Raw genomic sequence first — 22527 nt, forward strand, 5'->3', positions numbered from 1 at the left:
ACTGTCTTGGGGCTATTTGTTATCTGAGGGGTTCAAATGCATCTTACGGCAGCATGGGACCCAGCACAAATCGAGTACTCGTGCTTGTACTTGCAGAGTCCACAGAATTTACAATATCCCTCGTTGAAGAGCCAACACATACCCGGTCTATGGATAGCTGCTGAGCCTGCATTGGTGGCAGACCCAGCGGCCACCCTGGGAAAGGATCGCGCGATCCTCTGGGCCATCATCAGGTGGAGCCACGAGTCTGTGGCTGGAGCGCCCTCACACGCCAGGGCTGTGGGGTACTCGGTACCGGGCCGGTTGATCTCAACGGGAGTTGTCACGGCAGCAGTGACCCGGTCCGTGGCCCTGGGGCTCCATTGCAAAAGGGGTCATTTCAGTGTGCTTATGGCGGTGAAAGTTTATAAGTGATTCGTGATGCCACCTGTGGTGTTCGGCAAGGAAGATGTTAAGCCGACGCTGCAAACAGCTCCTCTGGGACAGATGGTGTGGTGCAGCAATGATGTTATAGCCCTCCACAGGCAGGGCTGTAGTCCCAGGGCAGAGTAGGTGAAGTGACACTTAGATGGTGTAGTGTCGGGTGCAGGAGGGATGTAGCAGTGCCGGGCAGGTTGATGCAGGAATAAGTGGAGGACACCAGGGCATGTAGTTCCAAAGCTTTACTCACAGTCTGTTGTGGTACAGGTGCCCGCATCCGTGTCGTGTCCTCCTGGTCAGGAGCTCAGCCAACTTACAGGCAAGATGAAGTTGTCATGGTTTATTCAGAATTCTGGGCAGGTGGTGTAGGGGTTAATTGGTAGAGCCTCCTTCTGGGTCTGGGGAGGGTTTTTATAGCTTCAGGTGAGGACCCTCCCCTGTCGTTTATACTCCTAGTTTGAGTGTGCCCGACCCTGCTCCGTTTGTGCTCTCGCCTGTCTTAGTACGATTGTTTGGTGTATGATCTGGTTTGGCCTCGGTTTATGTCTCTTGGATTCTGATTTTGTACTTGTGTGTCCGTCCCGTGTATGACCCCTGGCTTTGTCCTGACCTCCCTGTGATCGCTCCTCTGGTGCTTCTGCCTCCATCCCGTGTGTGACCCTCTGCTACGCCTGACTATTCTCTGACTCACGATTCTGTACCTCGTTTGCCCGTACTGTGTATGACCTCCGTTTTGCCCGACTCTGAGTTTTCCACCATCTCTGTAACCAGGATGCTAAGCCCCGCCCCCTTGCTGTCACATGACCGTAGGTCCTGTGCCTGCTTGCTAAAGCTTCAGCGTTCAGGTCCTGTGCATCTGTACTTTCCAGCTATTCCTGTCCCCGGGGCCCCTACAGTAAGGGCGAGTCCCTGCTCAGCGGAGGCTGCACGCCGGCGCTGTCAGGAGCCTGATATTATAAACGACCAATACAGTTTTTTTTTCTCTCTCCTCTGCTCCCTCTGAACGTAAGGTGGTGTCTGTGTGGCTGGATCCGCTGTAATCATGGACCCTATGCAGGCTCTATCTGAGCAGGTAAAACAGCTTTCTCAGATGTTCCAAAAATTAAATGTGGAACAACGTTCTATGGCTCATACCTAGCAACAGCTGGTCAACACTGTACAGGGGACTATAGGTCCCGAGAGTAGGGATGTGTCCCTTTCTTCTCCAGAATCTCCGGTTAAATTACCCAACTCCTTTTCTGGGGACAAAAGGGAGTTCAGGGCCTTTCGAGAGTGATGTAAATTATTCTTTTCCCTGAGACCTCGTTCGTCCGGGGGAGAATTCCAAAGGGTAGGGGTAGTTATTTCCCTGCTGCGGGGTGCCCCACAAGCCTGGGCATTTTCTCTAGCACCTACAGCCCCTGAACGCATGACTGTGGATGCATTTTTTGAGGCTTTGGGACGCATTTATGACGAGCCTGAAAGGGTTCGCTTGGCGGAGGACATGGTGATGAGTGCACGTCAGGGTCGGCACTCTGCGGAGTGTTTTTTCTCGGAGTTTCGATGGTGGTCCGCCGAGGTCTCCTGGGATGATGCTGCTCTCAGGGGGCTATTTCGTAGGGGCCTGTCGGAACGCCTTCAGGACGCTCTGGCCCCGCATCCACCTCCTGATACTCTGGAAGAAGCCATGACCCAAGCGGTGCGAATGGATCGCCAGCTGAGAGCCAGAGGAGTGATGCATTCTGAAACTTCCTTGTTCTCTGGAAGTAAAGAGGTGGAGGCCAGTCCTATGCCTATGGAAATTGGCACCACCTCGATCAGAGAGAAAGAGAGGCGGCGCCGTCGTGAAAAGCAATTGTGTTTCTACTGTGGGGAGTCAGGACACTGGAGAAGAGACTGCCCGTAATGTCCTGCGACTTCCAAGCCGTCGGGAAACTACTAGGTCTGGGTAGTGATCGAGGAGGCTGCCCAGACCCTCAGGTACTTTTTTCCTCATGCTCTAAGTTTTTGCTGAATGTCGAACTGGTAGAAGACAACTGTCGTTTTATTTCTACAGCCTTGGTGGACTGCGGTTCATCCCTTAACTTGATCAGTTCCAGTACCGTCTCCAGGGTCAAGATAGGGACAGTCAGGTTGGAGACCCCTCTGAAAATCGTGGCTATTGACTCTTCCCCTCTCACCCATTCGGGGATTCGTTATGTTACCAACAATTTTATTTTACATGTGGGTTCCTCCCATATTGAGGAGATGAGATGTTTTGTTATGGACAATCTGCCCGAAGGGCTGGTATGCCGTGGCTCCAACGGCACAACCCAGTTATTGATTGGGAGAGAAGAGTAATCGTTAAGTGGGGTCCAAAATGTACTGACTGCTGTTATAAATCTGTGTTCTGTGTTTCACCCGCAAAACCTGTCTCTGAGTCTTCTGTCTGTCTGGAGGGTATTCCGGAATACCTGAAGGAGTTTGAGGACGTGTTCTCCGAAAGCGAGGCCAAGATTTTACCCCCACATAGGTCATTCGACTGCACTATTGACCTGATGCCAGGGTCCAAATTGCCCAAAGCCCGTTTATTTAATTTGTCGGGACCTGAGCATCTGGCTATGAAAGATTATTTAACGGAAAGTCTCCGTAAGGGGCATATTAGACCTTCAGTCTCTCCGATAGCAGCAGGATTTTTCTTTGTCAAAAAAGAAAGCTGGTGGCCTGCGCCCCTGCCTCGACTTCCGAGAACTCAACAAGATTACCGTCAAAAATGCATATCCCTTACCCTTGATCCCAGATTTGTGCAACCAACTCTCGGGGGCAAAATGGTTTTCCAAATTGGATCTCAGGGGGGCTTATAATTTGATAAGAATGGAAAGGATGAATGGAAAACGGCTTTCCTCACTACTGAGGGGTTATTTGAGAACCTAGTGATGCCGTTTGGTCTCGCTAACGTACCAGCAGTTTTTCAGAACTTCATCAATGTGGTGTTTGCAGACATGATTGGCTGCTTTGTTGTTATTTACCTGGACGATATTTTGATCTACTCGACTGACAAACACTCTCATTTGGTACATGTGAAAACTGTTCTTCAGAGACTCAGGGAGAATCAATTGTTTGTCAAATTGGAAAAGTGTACATTTTTTGTCCAGGAGTTGACCTTTCTAGGACTTATTATTTCTCCACAGGGGTTTCGGATGGATCCCAAGAAGGTGCAGGCCATTGCAGAGTGGGTTCAACCCCAGGACCTAAAAGGGCTGCAGTGCTTCTTGGGATTCGCTAATTATTATCGAAAGTTTATCAAGGGCTTTTCACAAATAGTAAAGCCTCTCACCGACCTCACATGTAAAGGGGCCAATATCAAAAATTGGTCTCTCCCGGCTAAACAATCCTTTTTGGTTTTGAAGAATTGTTTTATGTCTGCTCCAATACTGGTGCAACCTGACCCAGCCTTACCATTTGTTATGGACGTCGATGCTTCCGAGGTGGGGGTGGGGGCCATTTTGTCTCAAGGGCCAGCTACTTTGACTAATCTTAGACCTTGTGCATTTTTCTACAAAAAATTCTCTCCGGCAGAGAGAAATTATGATGTTGGGAACAGAAAGCTCCTAGCAATTAAGTTGGCATTTGAAGAATGGAGGCATTTTTTGGAAGGGGCAGAGCATCCAATTATGGTTATCATAGATCACAAAAATCTGGAGTACATTAAGTCAGCGAAAAGGTTGACTCCCAGACAGGCTTAGTGGTCACTTTTTTTTTCTCGGTTCCAGTTTTCTATTACTTTCCGGCCTGGATCTAAGAACATAAAGGCAGATGCTCTATCACGAAGTTTTGAACCATTGCCTGCCCCCGATCCACCATCTTCCATTTTTCAACCCGGGGTGGTTATAGCAGAGCTATCGTCGGAGTAGGAGTGGGAGATTGTGGGGGCTCAATCTTTAGCTCCAAGGTCCAAACCTGCTCATAGATTGTTTGTACCACAGCATTTACGTTCTGATCTCTTACGAGAATTTCATGACTCGAAGTTGGGGGCTCACCCAGGTATTGCAGCCACATGTGAGGCAGTGAAGAGACTTTTTTGGTGGCCATTAATGTCTGCAGAAATTAAGAATCATGTCATAGCCTGTGGGGTTTGCGCCCGTTCAAAGAGCTCTCATTGCCGGCCGGCCGGGGAAAGGGTACCTTTGCCTATTCCTAGAAGACCTTGGACTCATCTGTCCATGGACTTCATCACCAATCTCCCTCCATCCTGGGGTAACACGGTAGTTTGGGTAATTGTGGATAGATTTTCTAAAATGGCACACTTCGTACCCATGGCCAAGTTACCGTCAGCTAAGGTGCTTTCGAAACACTCTCTTTCCCAAATCGTTCGTCTCCATGTTGTACCTACGAATATTGTATCTGATGGGGGACACAATTTGTAGCAAAATTCTGGCAGGCTTTTTGCAGGAAGTTGGGGATTTCTTTATGTTTTTCCTCAGCCTACCACCCAGAGAGCAATGGACAAATGGAGCGCACCAATCAGTCATTGGAACAGATCCTCCGGTGTTTGACTTCAACGTTGCAGGACGACTGGTGTGACGCATTGCCGTTGGCGGAGTTCACCTTTAACAACCAAATTAACCAATCCACGGGTAGGTCACCTTTTTTTGTTAATTGTGGATTAAATCCTCATTTTGGTGAGTTTTCACGCCTGGAATCAAACTGTCCGGGGGCCGAAGATTCGGTCAGCAGAATGAGTGAGCTTTGGTCAAAAGTTCGAGCAAGCATTGGCAAAGCACAAGAAAGATACAAACACTTTGCTGATAGTAAAAGGGACCCGGGTCAGACTCTACATTGTGGGGACAAGGTATGGCTCTCGACACGAAACATAAGCTTGAAACTGCCTTCCGCCAAGTTTGGTCCCAAAATTCATTGGTCCCTATGTGATAACGGAAGTGATCAACCCGGTGGCTTATCGCTTGCACCTCCCATCTTTGAAATTGCATAACGTGTTCCATAGATCCTTACTCAAACCTGTAGGTTCGGTGGTAGAGGAACCCTCATCGTTACCGCCTCCAGTATTGGTGGACGGTCACATGGAATTTGAAGTACAAAACATTGTGCAGTCGCGATGGGTTCGCGGTTCACTGCAGTATCTCGTCCATTGGAAGGGGTATGGTCCGGAGGATCGATCATGGGTACCAGCCAGGTTGGTGTACGTGGACCGCCTGGTCAGAGCGTACCATGCTCGATATCCGGAGAGGCCTGGGGGTCCTGAGGCCCCCCGTTGAAAAAGGGGTACTGTCATGGTTTATTCAAAATTCTGGGCAGGCGGTGTAGGGATTAATTGGTAGAGCCTCCTTCTGGGTCTGGGGAGGGTTTTTATAGCTTCAGGTGAGGACCCTCCCCTGTCGTTTATACTCCTAGTTTGAGTGTGCCCGACCCTGCTCCGTTTGTGCTCTCGCCTGTCTTGGTACGATTGTTTGGTGTATGATCTGGTTTGGCCTCGGTTTACGTCTCTTGGATTCTGATTTTGTACTTGTATGTCAGTCCCGTGTATGACCCCTGGCTTTGTCCTGACCTCCCTGTGATCGCTTCCTCTGGTGCTTCTGCCTCCATCCCGTGTGTGACCCTCTGCTACGCCTGACTATTCTCTGACTCACGATTCTGTACCTCGTTTGCCCGTACTGTGTATGACCTCCATTTTGCCCGACTCTGAGTTTTCTACCATCTCTGTAAGCAGGACGCTAAGCCCCGCCCCCTTGCTGTCACATGACCGTAGGTCCTGTGCCTGCTTGCTAAAGCTTCAGCGTTCAGGTCCTGTGCATCTGTACTTTCCGGCTATTCATGTCCCCGGGGCCCCTACAGTATGGGTGAGTCCCTGCTCAGTGGAGGCTGCACGCCGGCGCTGTCACGAGCCTGATAGAAGTACTCCTTTCCAACACTCCGCCAACATATGTGCCTTTTCTGAACGTCTCCCTCTTAGTGCCTTTTAGTGAAGTACTCACAGTACTGAGTTACACTGAAGTTCCTCCTGTCCGATGTTCCTAAGAATTCTACTTGTACGGCAGACAGCTGTAGCCTGCTTCGGGGACTCCTACCTAGTCCCGGCTCACACATGTTGCTGGTGTGCCCCCAAGTCTGGTGTGGGAATAAAGTGGTCACTACTTCTATTCCTCCGGTGTCTGCTGCAGGACCATTAGTATCCATACAACCTCGGGGACCGGACCCCGGCCTTGCGCTTAGAACTTGGGAAGGATTCTCCTCTAACCCTGATCCTTGGTTCTCTTCTTCTCCTCACGTTCCGTACTAATTCTTCCCTTCCTATGGAGAGTCAGGCTTTCTATCAATGTTCCTTTCTTGTGCCAGTGGACCCAGATCACTGAGGTCGGCTGCAGCACTTCCTTCATCCATTCCACTCAGGGGATCTCCTTTCACAGACTGACCTCGTCAGACTCCTGTGACTAACTGACTAAATCCTATCCTCTTCCCGCTCTTTTAGTGCAAACTAAACTCCACCCGCCTCCCAGCATGCTTCGAGTTCCAAGCAGGGAGCCACCAAAGGGTGCTTTGCTATACTACTATGTTGTGTGGGATGCAGGTGTTGGAGTGTGGTCAGGTGTCTCCACCTTACCTGGATAGTGGGGCACCACACCTCAGGAGGAGGTGCAGTACCTCTGTGGCGACTGACCCCTCAGGGGCGCCACATGGCCTTATCCCCCCTCAACCCAACTGAGGGTTGGCGGCCAGGCGGCGACGGAGATCCTCGTCATATTTCCACCATGCCGAACCCCCATGTGCCTTGTAAAAGCTGTAAATGCTGTTGAGGTAAATAAACAAATCGGAGCTCCTCCTCCGGGTTCTTCTCCCCTGTACACAACCCAACACTGCGAAAGCCTGCAACCAATTATTAATGGTTTTGGCTACCTTGGGTTTTCGATCGTATACCTTATTGCCCGCTCGTCGCTCTTTATCAATAGAGTGCTGCTCAGGGGACACCAGCAACCATGTATCGATTAAATCATTCGCCCATATTTGTTCTTTTGTACTGATATCTAAATGCGACCCTAAAGGCTGAACTCCACAAAAAAGGCCATCTTTATAGATTTCTGGGCGGAGAGGTGGCGGGGGTTTTAGACACACCTATAGTTTGTAACATTTTCAGATTAACTAATACCCTGTTCACTCCTAAATTGGGGCTAGTGACTGTGTCAACCATGCTCGTGTTATCCCTATCCCCACATCATGCCCCGGCATAAGGGTACTCACCAGTTTGTGAACCCGACCATTGCTTAATTTGATCCCCGAAATGCGAAGATCAAAACGTCGGACCGACCTATGAACCGAGGACTCGTCCCTACGCGGTTCCTCCGATGAATTCTCCGATGAAGATGAGGATCGACAGCGTGATGACCTTGAGCGCCGACTACGATGGCTATATCTAGACCTATGCGAATGACGCTGACTCCGGCATCTATCGTAACGCCTAACACGTCTCCGTCGATACCCCTCTGAGTAGGATGAAGAAGGGCTGTCCTCAGAGCAGCCTGTTCATTAACTTGGGCCGGGGTCCCAGCACCCTGTATAGGCAGACTAACACCGGCACCCACCCCATGCGATAGTATTGCCGGGGTGTTCTGGTGCTAATCGGTTGCTAGTTGTGTTGCTGCTATTTGCCTCCCCAGTCATTAGAGGTTGTACTGGGTTAAATATTTAGCTGGATACGGTGGTAATGGGGAACCCCCTAACCCCTAATTGGCTTGTGACAGTCGGGTTAAGAGGCTGCATGCTGTGCGATAAAGCCCCATAGATTCAAGCAAATGATACTGTGCCGTAATACAACCCTCCAACCTCCTCCCCATAATCCCAGACGGGTCCCCCATCTGCTGCGAGGCCATGGGGTTAACCCCCTGTAGAATCTGTTCTAATGTTTCAGCTCCTGCTTCCTGTGAAGAGGAAGATGAGCCATGTGCACCCCCTATCACCTGTAAGCCCCCCTGACAATACCCTTGTGTTCTCCCAAATAGTTGTTGCGGAGCTATGTTATCCCCAGTGGCTGGTGCAGGGGAGTGTATTGAGGTATGGAGACCCACCTCCAGCGAAGCACTTTCCCTCCCTTGTGGTTGACCGTCTACCCCAGCAGGGTTAAGATGGCGGGTGGCCTCAGCCTGTCTTGGAGCGCACGCAGCCATTCTGCGCACGCCCCGATTTGAAATTACTGGCGGGCTCAAATGCACCAGAGGCCAGGTGGCTCTGCGAGGTCGCCGACCGCCGGATGCCGATGTTTGAGCCTCAGCAGGGAAGGAGCTGCTTCCGGCTAATATCGCCGTTAGCCAAACGCTACCTTCCCTGCTGATCCTGTCTCTCACCGCAGCTTGGAGTGGGTTCATGGAGCCGGCTGCCCAACAGGTGCGGGTATCGTCAGAGAGACTGGAAGTGCTGGCAGGGAAAGAGGTGGGTATGTCTGCAGGGAGGGAACGGCCCCGGGAGGCGGGTTCCACCCGATCAGTGTCACTTGATGGGAGACCTCCTTTCAGCCCGGAAGAAGGGCCCAGCAGTCAGGGGACAGTAGCCGAATTATGCTGCAGTGTCCCTCATTCTCAAGAGTGGATTGATTCTTAATTGAATAGCAGGACTGTCACCAGGAATTTCAGGGCCCCACACTAGCAACATTTTTGGGACCCATTGAGACTCCTCCCAGGCTTTTTCATTCAGCACAGACCGTCATCACTTCTTCCAGCCAGGACTTGTCTCTGCATAAAATAACACATGGTTATCTAGAGCACATTCCCTACTGTGTTTTTTCTAAGCTATATGTAGTATTCATTATGTAAACTAGGGGGCAGATGTCTGAGCCTTAAAGTGGCTTCCAGGTACACATGAATTGGCCAATTTATGCTCTAAGTATTCTCAATTTTTCTCAATTATCACATTTCTAGTGCAGTAATGCAATTCAATTTACATATTTTCATATTTCCATGCTATAGCGCTGCAGAGTGCTACCTTATTTGTTTGATATGAGTTGGCGACTCTAGGTAGGTGTGGCACCCCAGTAGTCTGGTAGCTACAGTGGCATTGCCTCCCTCACAAGGGGTGATGTCATGCCTGGAAGCAAGGAGGAGTTCCCTGGTCAGGTAACATCAGCATTCAACACTTTTCCTGACTCCAGACCAGAAGGGGGAGCTCAAAACCTGGTTTTAGGGGAGCTTCCCTATTAGTTCTGGCCTGGAGGTGGGGTTAGGCAGTCAGTGGTGGGGACTGGAAGAATGAGGAGCTAGTCCCCAGACTAGAGTTGCAGTCTGAGTCAGAGAAGAGGTAAAGAGGAAGAGAGAAGTCTAGGAAACCTGGGGAGTGGCGCTAGCTCACCCCAGAATAGAGCGCTAAAACCGGACGTCGGAGTCCGTGGCTGCACGGGTACAATCCGGAGGGCAGGGAACTGGCCCATCAAACACTTGGGGTACAGCAGCATATCAGAGCCGGGAGCTGCCACAAAGGAGCGACACCTGCAATAGTCTCAAACTGGCTGCCATACGGTAGAGTACTAGGACAATAAGGAACAGAGGCTCAAGCACAGCTTTAAGCAGCAGGGACCTCAGAGGACAGCGCAGCAAGGAGGCCTCCAACTCCATCTGGCTTAGGTGACCCTAAATTGCTTCCAGACTATCTGGAATTCCATTTCCATCTGTTAGCAGTGCTCCGGTCTGCATTCCAAACCATCAAGTAAAGGTAAAGGAAACTACAGTTCATGTGTCTGCAGTTATTCATTATTCCCTCAGTTCTGCACCCCAACGTCACTATCCTTTATAAGAACTATAACTGCCCTGGGGCCTAGCTCTACCCATGAAGAGAGCTGTAACAACTCTGCTGCATCACCAACGGCCCCAGCAGTCTCCTTAGGCAGCGTCGGTCATCCCCTTATTGCCGAACACCACGGGTGACGTCACGAATTAATGCCCTATAAACTTTCCTCCTCATTCATTTTAATGGAGGCCCAGGGCCACGGACCGGATCATTGCCACCGCGATATTCCCTGAAGGACCGGCCCGGTACAGAGTACGCCATGACCCTGTGGGGTGCTCCATAGGCACCTGTTCACACCTAGTTTATGTTTGGATGTGACAGTAAGTTTTTTTTAAATCTGAGGGATAAGTGACCTGTCAGAAGCCATACACATGAATACGTAATCAGAGCACCACATGAAGACCCCCCACAGCCCCGTCCCAGTGCACAAGCATATCATTAACTCAAAATTGGACATAAAGATTAAATAACAACCACAAGATGGATTTCATCAACAAGGTATCATTGTAGTCAGTATAACGGCGCCGTCTTGACACTGTGTGTAGATTACTGTGCACAATCCTGCTGACAGATTCCCTTTAATATATAATTATTATGTAACCCACCATTCCAAATATAAATTGTAATCCACCTCTGTGCCCCCACCAACTATAAATATCCTCTTTCCCCACCTAATAAATTAATTAGCACATGTATTTTTTCACTCAATTCAATACCAGTCACTGGATCTTCAACGACCCCACTATGTACCTACCACTCTCCCGATTCAATATATTTACATGCTCCAATTCATTATGTCATGTCTTCTCTCTCTACCACCCCCCACCCTCTATTCATTATCAATTGCGCTCCTCCACATTCAATACATCATTTACTCTCCCACACCCTCAATTTATCATTATTTGCTGCACCACCCCCAATTCATCATCCTTTGTTGTCCCTCGCCCTCAATTCATCATTGTTTACTGTCCTCCATCCCCCAGTCTCAATACATCATCATTTACCCTCAAAATGCATCATTATTTGCTCTCCCCAACCCCCACCTTCAATTCAATTGCGGTCACCCATCCCCCCCTCAATTCATCTTTTGCAGGAATGCTTGGTGAAGCTGATATTTCCAGTGTACGAGTGTGTCAAAAGAGAGAGTTTCATTTTTGTCATTGTCATGTCAGTAATGAACGGTACTCACCAGGTTTGAGCATCAGTGCTGCATGGTGATTTCAATCAGTGACGTGTACTCACCTCTGGATAAAATGATCACTGCAGCCATGGTGCCTGGACCTTGAGAGCACTCACAATTCATTACTGTGATCTGAGGGGATCAGTCATGTCATTGTGGTGCTCAGATCATAGTAATCACTGTAGACGGCTCATCAGTTTCGGGTACCTGTGCTGCTGCGATGACTTCATTCAGTGGTGAGTATATGTCACTAGCCCAAATCATCCCTGCAGCACTGGTGCCCGGACCTACAATGACATGGCTGCTTTGCTCAGTTCACAGCAACTACAGTCTAGCTGTGTACCTAACTCTGTCATGTGTGATGTAGTCTGCATACCTCTGTATATGATCTAACAATGTGTGATACTTGCTGCTAAACTGTGTAATTACTGTGCTTAGAGTCCTGCAATCACATTGATATGACTGCTATCTCAGATTTCTGTAAAGACCAATGAGCAGCTCAGTGCCGACTAGCACAATTGCTGAACGTCAGCAGCTTCTCCCACATACAGTTGAAAAAGTTGAAAATGTCAAAAAATTTTAAATCCTTTTTCATATTTTACACCTTCAAAAAATTAAACATTATCTCTTAAATTTTTTTCAATTATTTTGTTAAACACATTTTCCTATGATTTCCCACAGCCGATGTTTCTCTGTTTTACCATAGTTTTCAAACTGTATCTACATCCCGAGGACACTGATCATGGACGGACATACCGCATGTGCAGCCTGTGTGGCTGCATCGGGGCCCAGAGGTGGAGGAGGGCCCCTGCAGTGCGGCTAATAATGAGGGCAATCTGGCCTGTTCCTCTGGGCCCAAGGCTCCGGGGGGCCCCTGGCCAGATTGCCCTCATGTGCAGGGATCCGTCCTGCCCGGCGCCCACGCTTCCTCTCGCAAAGACAGCAGCGCCGCTGGATGACATCATCATTTAGCGGCCGGCTGTGAGAGGAAGCTGCGGGAGTGCCTGCAGTGGGGACAGGTGAGAGGTGCTGAGTGTGTGTGTTTTATATGTACGTGTGTGTGTAGAGATGAGTGGTGGTGGTGTGTGTGTGTGCATGTGCAGTGCTGCGAGGGAATGTGCAGAGAGCTGAATGGTGCTGTGTGTGTCTGTGTGTGTGTAGATGGAGGAGAAGGCAATGATGGGGGTGATGGGGAGAAGGCAATGATGGGGAGAAGGCAATGATGGGGGTGATGGAGAGAAGGCAATGATGGGGAGAAGGCAGCATAAAGTAGGGCCCAGTGTGAGAAAGTTGGGTCTCCCTCAGAGGTCATGGGTCTTCCAGCAGGACAATGACCCAAAACACACTTCAAAAAGCACTAGAAAATGGTTTGAAAGAAAGCACTGGAGACTTCTAAGGTGGCCAGCAATGAGTCCAGACCTGAATCCCATAGAACACCTGTGGAGAGATCTAAAAATGGCAGTTTGGAGAAGGCACCCTTCAAATATCAGGGACCTGGAGCAGTTTGCCAAAGAAGAATGGTCTAAAATTCCAGCAGAGCATTGTAAGAAACTCATTGATGGTTACCGGAAGCGGTTGGTCGCAGTTATTTTGGCTAAAGGTTGTGCAACCAAGTATTAGGCTGAGGGTGCCAATACTTTTGTCTGGCCCATTTTTGAAGTTTTGTGTGAAATGATCAATGTTTTGCTTTTTGCTTCATTCTCTTTTGTGTTTTTTCATTTAAGACAAATTAAATGAAGATAATAATACCAAAGAATTTGTGTTTGCAATCATTTTCAGGAAGAAACTGAGTATTATCTGACAGAATTGCATGGGTGTCAATACTTTTGGCCTCAACTGTACATAATAAAGGAAACTATGTAATGTATACATGTATGTGTGTGTGGCTGTATATATATGTGCAGCTTTGTCGCCATAAAAGGAAGGGGGCCCAGACACATTTCTTGCACAGGGGCCCCAAGTTGTCATTGTCCGCCCCTGACACTGATACAGTACACAGTGCGTCTCACCCTGGACCCAGGAGTGTGTGGGTCTCCCCTAGTTCTGGGTGCCATGAGAGATGACAGGTGTGATCAATCTGGGAAAGATATGAGATGGATAAGCAGACATTCTAAAGGCCCTTTTACATTTAGCGATGCACCAGCGATACGACCAGCGATACGACCCGGTCAAGATCGCTGGTGCATCGCTAAATGATCGATAGTGAGCTGCCAAACAGGCAGATCTCACAGCGATGCAGCAGCGACGCAGCTGAAGATACTTACCTTTCACACACAGCGATCCTGACGTCCTCCCGCCCGCGTCCAGCGTCACTCGTCTCACACAGCAGGAAGCCCAGCAGGAAGCAGACGACGAGAAATGGAGCCGCCCGATCTCGCGCAATGAGCGACAGACAGCGGGGGAGCCAGTCGGAGGTAAGTATCACACATAGCGATATCGCAGCAATATCGCTATAACGTCACAAAATCAGAGACGTTTTAGCGATATTGCTAGCGATATCGCTATGTGTAAAACACCCTATATGATAGATATCAGATCTATAGAAAATATATCTCTTCTCTATATATCTCAGTAAGACCTTGTACAGGGGTGGACATATCATTGATGCTACCTGTGCCCAGGAAGGGGCCCAGGAAGGGGGGCCCTGCAATTGTGCTTTATGACGAGCTCTTGGACTGCATAGGGCCCCTATATTGCTCCTGCTCAGGGGCCTCTTCTGTCTGTGTCCGCCCCTGTCTCACATGTAATAGTTTTCCCATCACATTTCCTTGGATTTCAGTTGTTGCCCGGCGCCGTCCTTGCTGTCATGAAGTGGTAATCACATCCTTTTTCTATTCTTCTTTGCAGTCTTTCCAGGCGGGCGGTGCAGGGTTGCAGCACGGTCGGTGCAGATATATTTATTTCTCTGGTTTTGTGTGAAGCTTCCAGCACCTTCTCTGGGGGATTCACCGTTCATTGTTTACATGGAAACTCCAGGACAGGAAAGATTCTAAAAGCTGGGAATTGTTCCGCAAAGCTTCTGGCTCTGGACCAATGTAAATGAAGTCTGACAACTGACACCTAATTATTTTCATTGTCTATTTTCCAAAGTCCAGGATTCTGAAAGATGTAACAATACTGCAATAACATTCAAAACAAATGAACTTGGGTGTGTGCTGCTCCTGACTGTAGCATGAACATGTGCTGGGGTGAGCAGGGGGACTTTGCGTGCCCTTGTAGGATTGTAATCCATGATGGTGGGTCGCCCTCCCAGGGCTGTGGGGCACTCGGTACCGGGCCGGTGTCAGGGGGATGTGCTGCGGTGGCGGTGACCCGGTCCGTGGCCCTGGGCTCCCAATGTCAATGGTGGTTTATGAGATAGTTTATATGTATAGTTCGTGACGCCACCTGTGGTGTTCGGCAAATATGGTGTTAGCCGACGCTGCGTGCAGATCCTCTGGGACTGATGGTGTGTGCAGCATAGATGGTAAAGCTCCCCACAGGTGGAGCTGTAGTCCCAGGGCAGTGTAGATGGAATAATGATGGGGAGGCGTAGATGGTGTAGGTACAGGTACTCAGGTGTAGTAGTGCGGAATAACTGGAGGACACCAGGGTATGCGGGTCCAAGGCTTTACTCACTGTTTGCAGTTCACACACACGCCTGCCTCCACACTGTGTTCTCCAGGCCCGGACTCCAGCCAACCTCCAGGCAAGATGAGCTCTCCTCTCCAACACTCCGCCAACATGTACCTGACTGAACGACTCCTCCAATGCGCCTTTGGGTGCGAAGCACTCCAGTACTTAGTTACCCTGGAATGCCTCTCTCTAGGTGTTCCTAGTCTCTACTTGTATGACAGACAGCTGTAGCCTGATCAGGGACCTCCTGGATCCCGGCTCTCTAATAAGGTGCTGTTGTGTCCCAAGTCTATGATGGGAGCAAGGCGTTAGCGGCTCACTACTCCACCGGTGTCTGTTGCTGGACATAAAGATCTGATCAACCTCAGGGACCGGGCCCCGGTCTTTGCGCTCTGGACTGGAAGGGTTCTTTCTCTTTCTCAACCTACTTCCCACAGTCCTTCTATTATCCTTCGTTCCGATCTGTTCTTTCTCTCTTCTGGAAGGTTAGGCTATCAATCTTATCAATCTCTTTCTCTGTCTTTCTCGTGCCAGCAGCCCAAATCACTGGGACCTGCTGCAGCATGTCCTTCAGACATCCATCTTCTCTCCTCTCTCCAACTCACTCTGGGACTCACCCCAGACTGAACTGAACTCAACTCCACTGAACTGAACTGAACTGAACTCCCTCTTCCTGACCTTCATCTTACTCCACCCGCCTCCCAGCACATCTCGTGTTACGAAGCAGGGTTCCACGAGGGGTGCTCTGCTAACCCCCAGCCTAAAGCTGTTAGGTGGTCCCACTGAACTATCCTGTGTGTGGGGTTCAGGTGTGGAGCGTGGAAAGGAGTTCCCACCTTACCTGGATGGTGGGGCACTACACCTTAGGAGAAGGTGCAGTACCTCTGTGGCGACTGAAGCCTCAGGGGCGCCACAATGGTGTAGTGTGTTGCTAATGGTAATGTTAGAGACTGTGGTCCCAGTTCTCTTCAGGTCACTGTCCAGGTCCTCCCGTGTAGCTCTGGGCCGATTCCTGACCTTTCTCAGAATCAGACTTTCCCCACAAGGTGATATCTTGCATGGAGCCCCAGACCAAGGAAGATTCATAGTCATCTTGTGTTTCTTCCATTTTCTAATAATTGTGGCAACAGTTGCTGCCTTCTCGCCAAGCTGCTTGCCTATTGTCCAGTAGCCAATCCCAGGTCTGCGATTTTGTCCTTGGTGTCCCTCGTCAGCACTTTGGTCTTGACCATGGTGGAGAGTTTGGGATGTGACTGTTTGATTGAGTGTGTGGACAGATATCTTTTATACAGGTAATGCGTTCAAACAGGAACAATTAATACAGGTAATGAGTGCAAGGTAGGAGGGCTTCTTACAGAAAAACTAACAGGTCTGTGAGAGGCAGAATTCTTGCTGATTGGTAGGTGCTCAAATACTTATTTCATGCAATTTAATTATTTACAAATCATAAAATGTATTTTTTTTTTAAGATTCTGTCTCTCACAGTTTCCTACCTCCATTCTTTGTAGGTAGGAAAACTTGCAAAATCTGCAGTGTATCAAATATTTATTTTCCCAACTCTATGTATATGTAGATATATGTAATAGATATATAATATTAACCAGTTCTAAGTCATTATCTGTATATCCATCTCCATCATTTCCTTGTCCCCCAGCACCCCATCATTGTCTTTTCCCCCACCACTCCCATCATTGCCCATTCGACCACCTCCATCATTTCCTCCTCCCTCACCACCCCCATCATTGTCTTTTCCCCCACCACTCCCATCATTGCCCATTTTACCACATCAATCATTTCCTCCCCCACCATCCCCATCCTTGCCCATTCCACCACTTCCATCATTTCCTCCTCCCCCACCATCCCCAACATTGCCCTCTACATCACCCCATCATTGCCTTCTCCCCAGCAGCCACATCATTGCCCTCTCCTCCCCCTACACACACACAGACACACACAGCACCTCTCTATACATTCCCCTAGAGTGCTACACATGCACGCACGCACGCACACACACACACAACACACGTACACACACAGACACAGCACCTCTCACCTCTCCGCATGCTCTTCCACAGCATCACCATTGCTCTCCTCTCTCTGGCACAGCCGGCCGCTGAATGATGATGTCATCCAGCGGCGCTGCTGTCTGTGTGAGAGGAAGCAGGACAGATCATTGCTGCTCCGCCTCATTATTAGCCACCCTGTAGGGGCCCCCCTCCACCTCCGGGCCCTGGTGCCAGGGCCGCCATCAGGGCATTACTGCCCTGACTGGCGTATGGGGCCCGGCAGGCAGAGGGGCCCGCATCGGGCCCGGTCTTCTCTCTGCTCACCGGGCCCCTACCGGCAGGTAAACCGGGCCCTGGCTAGCGGCGCTGTGGGTGGTAGCTAAACGCTATTGACATGCGGGCCCAGCGGCCCGCACGTCAATAGTTAACAGCTGCCAGCCAATCGGAGGCTTGCAGCTGACGTCAGCCGCAGCGCGCACCTCGCCGGCGTCTGACGTCAGTGTCAGTCGCCGGCTAGAGCGTGCTGCAGCGTGGAGGGACGGAGGGAGCCTTGCCCGCCGCTGGACCGCGGCCAGGTAAGGAGAACTTTTTTTTTGACAGCGGCGATCCAGGGGGCCTGGGGGCAGAGTGCTGGACTGGGGGCAGAATGTTGGACTGGGGGCAGAATGTTGGACTGGGGGCAGAATGCTGAACATGGGGCAGAATGCTGGTCTGGGGGCAGAATGCGAGACATGGGGCAGAATGCTGGACTGGGGCAGAATGCTGGCTATGGGGCAGAATGCTGGACTGGGGCAGAATGCTGGCTATGGGGCAGAATGCTGGGCGCTGGGGCAGAATGCTGGGCGCTGGGGCAGAATGCTGGACATGGGGCAGAATGCTGGACTGGGGCAGAATGCTGGCTATGGGGTAGAATGCTGGACTGGGGCAGAATGCTGGCTATGGGGCAGAATGCTGGCTATGGGGCAGAATGCTGAACATGAGGCAGAATGCTGGGCGCTGGGGCAAAATGCTGGACATGGGGCAGAATGCTGGACTGGGGCAAAATGCTGTACTGGGGCAGAATGCTGGACATGGGGCAGAATGCTCGACGGGCAGAATGCTGGACATGGGGCAGAATGCTGGACTGGGGGCAGAATGCTGGACATGGGGGCAGAATGCTGGACTGGGGGCAGAATGCTGAACATGGGGCAGAATGCTGGACTGGGGGCAGAATGCAGGACTGGGGGCAGAATACTGAACATGGGGTAGAATGCTGGGTGCTCGGGCAGAATGCTGGACATGGGGCAGAATGCTGGACTGGGGCAAAATGCTGGACATGGGGGCAGAATGCTGAATATGGGGCAAAATGCTGGACATGGGGCAGAATGCTGAACATGGGGGCAGTGTGCTGAACATGGCAGAATGGAGATACGGGGCATAATTGGAGACAGATTGCTCAGGATCATGGGGCAGGATGGATATGATGATCATATGGGGGCAGAATGGATACTCATGAGGGCGGGATGGGAGAACATATGGCTAAAGCCAGGAATGAGACACACGGGGGTCAGGATGGGGGATATTATTACCATAGGGTCTAATTAAGGGATATTATTACTGCAGTGATGTATTTAATTTTTTGAGGATACTGTTTTAAATGGGGGGGCGGTCCTGTTACTGTGCAGAGCGACACTATGTCGCCTTTTTTTCTTCATGTGGTGTAATGTAGAAGTTGGGAAAAAATAAGTAATGTGTTCTGCAAGCGGAGCTCTAGATAACCGTGTTATTTCCTGCAGAGATGAGTCCTGGCTGGAAGTCGTGATGGCGATTAGTGTGTTACCTGTACATTGACACTATACATTGTATACTATATATATATATATATATATATATATATACAGAGGTCCTGTGTATAATGTCACGAGTGATCACTGTGTTACCTGTACATTATATACAGAGCTCCTGTGTATAATGTCATTGATCAATATATTACCTGTACACAGACGCTGCATACTAAATACAGATCTCCTGTGTATGATGCCACTTATGGTGATAGTATTATGTTTTTTTATTAATGATCAGTATTGTAGTATTCAGTCACCATCTGGTGGTAATATGTGGTCTGGACATGGTGCGGTGGTATTTGTTCCTTGTATGTGATATTATTCGGTCACTATGGTAGTAATATGTGGTCTGGTCATGGTGTGGCGGTATTTGTTCCTTGTATGTGGTATTATAGGTCACTATGTGGTGGTAATATGTGGGCTGGACATGGTGTAGCAGTATTTGTTCCTTGTATGTGATATTATTGGTCATTTTAAAAATTGAAAAATAAATAAAAATATACCTAAAGTGTATTGCATATTTTAATAAATATTTAATAGGTTACAGTAGAGTAGGGCCTGGCCAAAAGTGTCTACCCTGTTATGGTGGCGGCTTAAAAAAATCTTTTGTCCAAAGCAAAAGCTGCCGACTATATGTGTGATCTGGTGATGGGAACTGTTAATGTGTGATAGGTGAGAAGTGGAGTTTTTCCAAGAGAGAGCGGTGGGACTGTGGACAGTTTGAGGGTTGGAGGCGGGGCTGTGTGGAGACTGGGCGGAGTCTCAATGGGGCCCCGAAAATTTTGCCAGTGTGGGGCCCCGAAATTCCTAGTGTCAGCCCTGCCCGGTGCAGCTGCACAGGCTGCACATGTGGTATGTCTGCCCATGGTAAGATTATTGGGGTGAGCTGCAATACCGTACACAGTCTATTCACAGGGATGACGCTGTTTCTGTAAAAAAAAATGAAAACCAGAATTCTTTCACATCTCAGACAAGGCTTTTAATGTATAGCTTTGTATGGATAGGTCACTTTTATTTGCTCCATCGAGACACAGACATCAATCTCTGATTATCAGCCGGCTCCATCCTCTCCAGTGACTCCCATCATGTTTTCATTAGATTTTGCTCAGATTAACAGCCACAATCTCAGAAATACACCGATTAGTGACAACGAAACTTACTTTTATCTCTGCCATATTAGGAAGTGGAGAGCGGCCATCAGACAAAATGGCGTTGGCTCCAATCTTCCTATGATGTCATCAGTGGTAGGAATGAAGTGAAAATGGGGATACTGGACATCTCAGGGAGGGTGAAGAAGTGCCCTAAGGAAAGGTTAAAGGAGTACTACTGAATTAGGATAACACATTGGATTTTTTTAAAACCAAAACAGCGCCACCACCCTTTGCAGGTTGTGTCTGGTATTGCAGGTAAATATTTGGAGTGAAGCTGTACTACTCACAACCAGTGGGCACGTACTAAATGCATCCACCTTCTGTGCTTGTCACCTGTGGAGCTTACAGTATTGTCCACTGAGTTAATGGGAGCCCACCTGGTTGTCAGAGTTTCCAGATGGTGGTGGTGATTGTCCACTGCTTCTGGCATCTTCTGCCAAGAAGTAGTCACCAATGACTGGGTAAGATTACATTCCTTCACAACAGCAGCAATTATGGAAATGCATAGTACAGCATAGGAGCTGCATACACAAAACAGTAGAAGGCAGTTTTGAATCCAGTTTTGTGCTCTGGTTTGGAGGTTGACTATATATTATTCCTCAGTATTGGACACAGTTATTCTAATTTATCTAGAGGTAAAGTTTGGATTAAAGCTCTTGCAATGTAATCTCCTTGGATTAACAATAGAGCTGCCGTTGGCAGTGGAAGAGAAGAAATACATGATGGGATCATATGTTCAGTCCAGCAAAGGAGTAGAAGCCTGGCCAAGGTCCAAATTATGGTAAAAATGTGCAAATAGACCCACGTCTTGCCGACCGGACAGGTTTTTATACACTGCTAAAAAAAATAAAGGAAACACTAAAATACCACATCCTAGATATCTCTGACTAAAATATTCCAGTTGCAAATTTTTATTCATTGCATAGTGGAATGTGTTCAGAACAATAAAACATAACAATTATCAATGTAAATCAAAATGAATATCCCATGGAGGTCTGGATTTGGAATGATACTCAAAATCAAAGTGGAAAATCAAATTACAGGCTGATTCAACTTCAGTGGAAATGCCTCATGACAATGAATCGATGCTCAGTATTGTGTATGGCCTCCACGTGCCTGTATGACCTCCCTACTGTACAACGCCTGGGCATGCTCCTGATGAGGCGTCGGATGGTCTCCTGAGGGATCCCCTCCCAGACCTGGACTAAAACATCCGCCAACTCCTGGACGGTCTGTGGTGCAATGTGATGCTGGTGGATGGAGCGAGACATGATGTCACAGATGTGCTAAATCGGATTCAGGTATGGGGAACAGACGGGCCAGTCCATAGCTTCAATGCCTTCATCTTGCAGGACTGCTGACATACTCCAGCCACATGAGGTCTGGCATTGTCCTGCATTAGGAGGAACCCAGGGCCATCCGCACCAGGATATGGTCTCACAAGGGGTCTCAGGATCTCTGTACCTAATGGCAGTCAGGCTACCTCTGGTGAGCACATGGAGGGCTGTGTGGCCCTCCAAAGAAATGCCACCCCACACCATTACAGACCCACTGCCAAACCGGTCATGCTGATGGATGTTGTAGGCAGCAGATCGCTCTCCACGGCATCTCCAGACTCTGTCACGTCTGTCACATGTGCTCAGTGTGAACCTGCTTTCATCTGTGAAGAGCACAGGGCGCCAGTGGTGAATTTGCCAATCCTGGTGTGGTAAATGCCAAGCATCCTGCACGGTGTTGGGCTGTGGATGTCGGGCCCTCAGACCATCCTCAAGGAGTCAGTTTCTAATCATTTGTGCAGACATATGCACATTTGTGGCCCGCTGGAGGTCATTTTGCAGGGCTCTGGCAGTGTTCCTCCTGTTCCTCCTTGCACAAAGGTGGAGGTAGCTGTCCTGCTGCCGTGTTGTTGCCCTCCTGTGGCCCCCTCAACGTCTCCTGGTGTACTGGCCTGTCTCCTAGAAGCGCCTCCAGCCTCTGGACACTACGCTGACAGATATAGCAAATCTTCTTGCCACAGCTCGCATTGATGTGCCATCCTGGATGAACTGCACTACCTGAGCCACTTGTGTGGGTTGTAGAGTCCGTCTCATGCTACCACGAGTGTGAAAGCACAAGCAACATTCAAAAGTGACCAAAACATCAGCCAGAAAGCATTGGTACTGAGATGTGGTCTGTGGTCCTCACCTGCAGAACCACTCCTTTATCTTGATAATTGCCAACAATTTCCATATGTTGTCTATTTCATTTGCATAACAGCATGTGAAATTGATTGTCAATCAGAGCCTGGGGGACAAGCACATAGCACTGGCCGAAGAGTTGCTTTGGCCAATCTTTAACCTGCTTACCAAAGGCTGCTGTATAAGGCTATGGTCACACGTTGCATATTTCTGCAGGCAAAACCTGCTCTCTTGGCAGTAAAAAAGCTGCTTACAAAAAGTAGTTTTTACTGAGTTTTTGCTGCATTGTTTGCTGTGTATTTGTTGTCTCTTGTGCATGTTGACAAAGTTTAGTGCCCCCCAAAAAATCATGATGCAACTTCCTTAAGGTTTTTGCACCAAAAATGCAGCAAACCTGATACCTGCATTTTT

General features: G+C 49.1%; 1 protein-coding gene across 2 annotated transcripts in view; it reads left to right on the top strand.

Moving 5' to 3' along the window:
* Positions 1 to 22527, top strand: part of LOC141091901 (B2 bradykinin receptor-like) — a 67506-nt gene that overhangs the window by 18425 nt on the left and 26554 nt on the right. Inside the window, exon 2 of one of the 2 annotated variants that reach the window (XR_012232613.1) lies at positions 14192 to 14483. The exons of the other annotated variant lie outside the window; for it this stretch is intronic. The gene's annotated coding sequence lies outside the window, so the exon portion shown is untranslated. Of the gene's footprint in view, positions 1 to 14191; positions 14484 to 22527 lie in introns of those variants that run through there. 2 annotated transcript variants of the gene reach the window in all.

Source organism: Dendrobates tinctorius, unplaced genomic scaffold, assembly GCF_039654945.1.
Source record: "Dendrobates tinctorius isolate UK_male_01 unplaced genomic scaffold, ASM3965494v1 ptg000057l, whole genome shotgun sequence".
Taxonomy (NCBI): domain Eukaryota; kingdom Metazoa; phylum Chordata; class Amphibia; order Anura; family Dendrobatidae; genus Dendrobates; species Dendrobates tinctorius.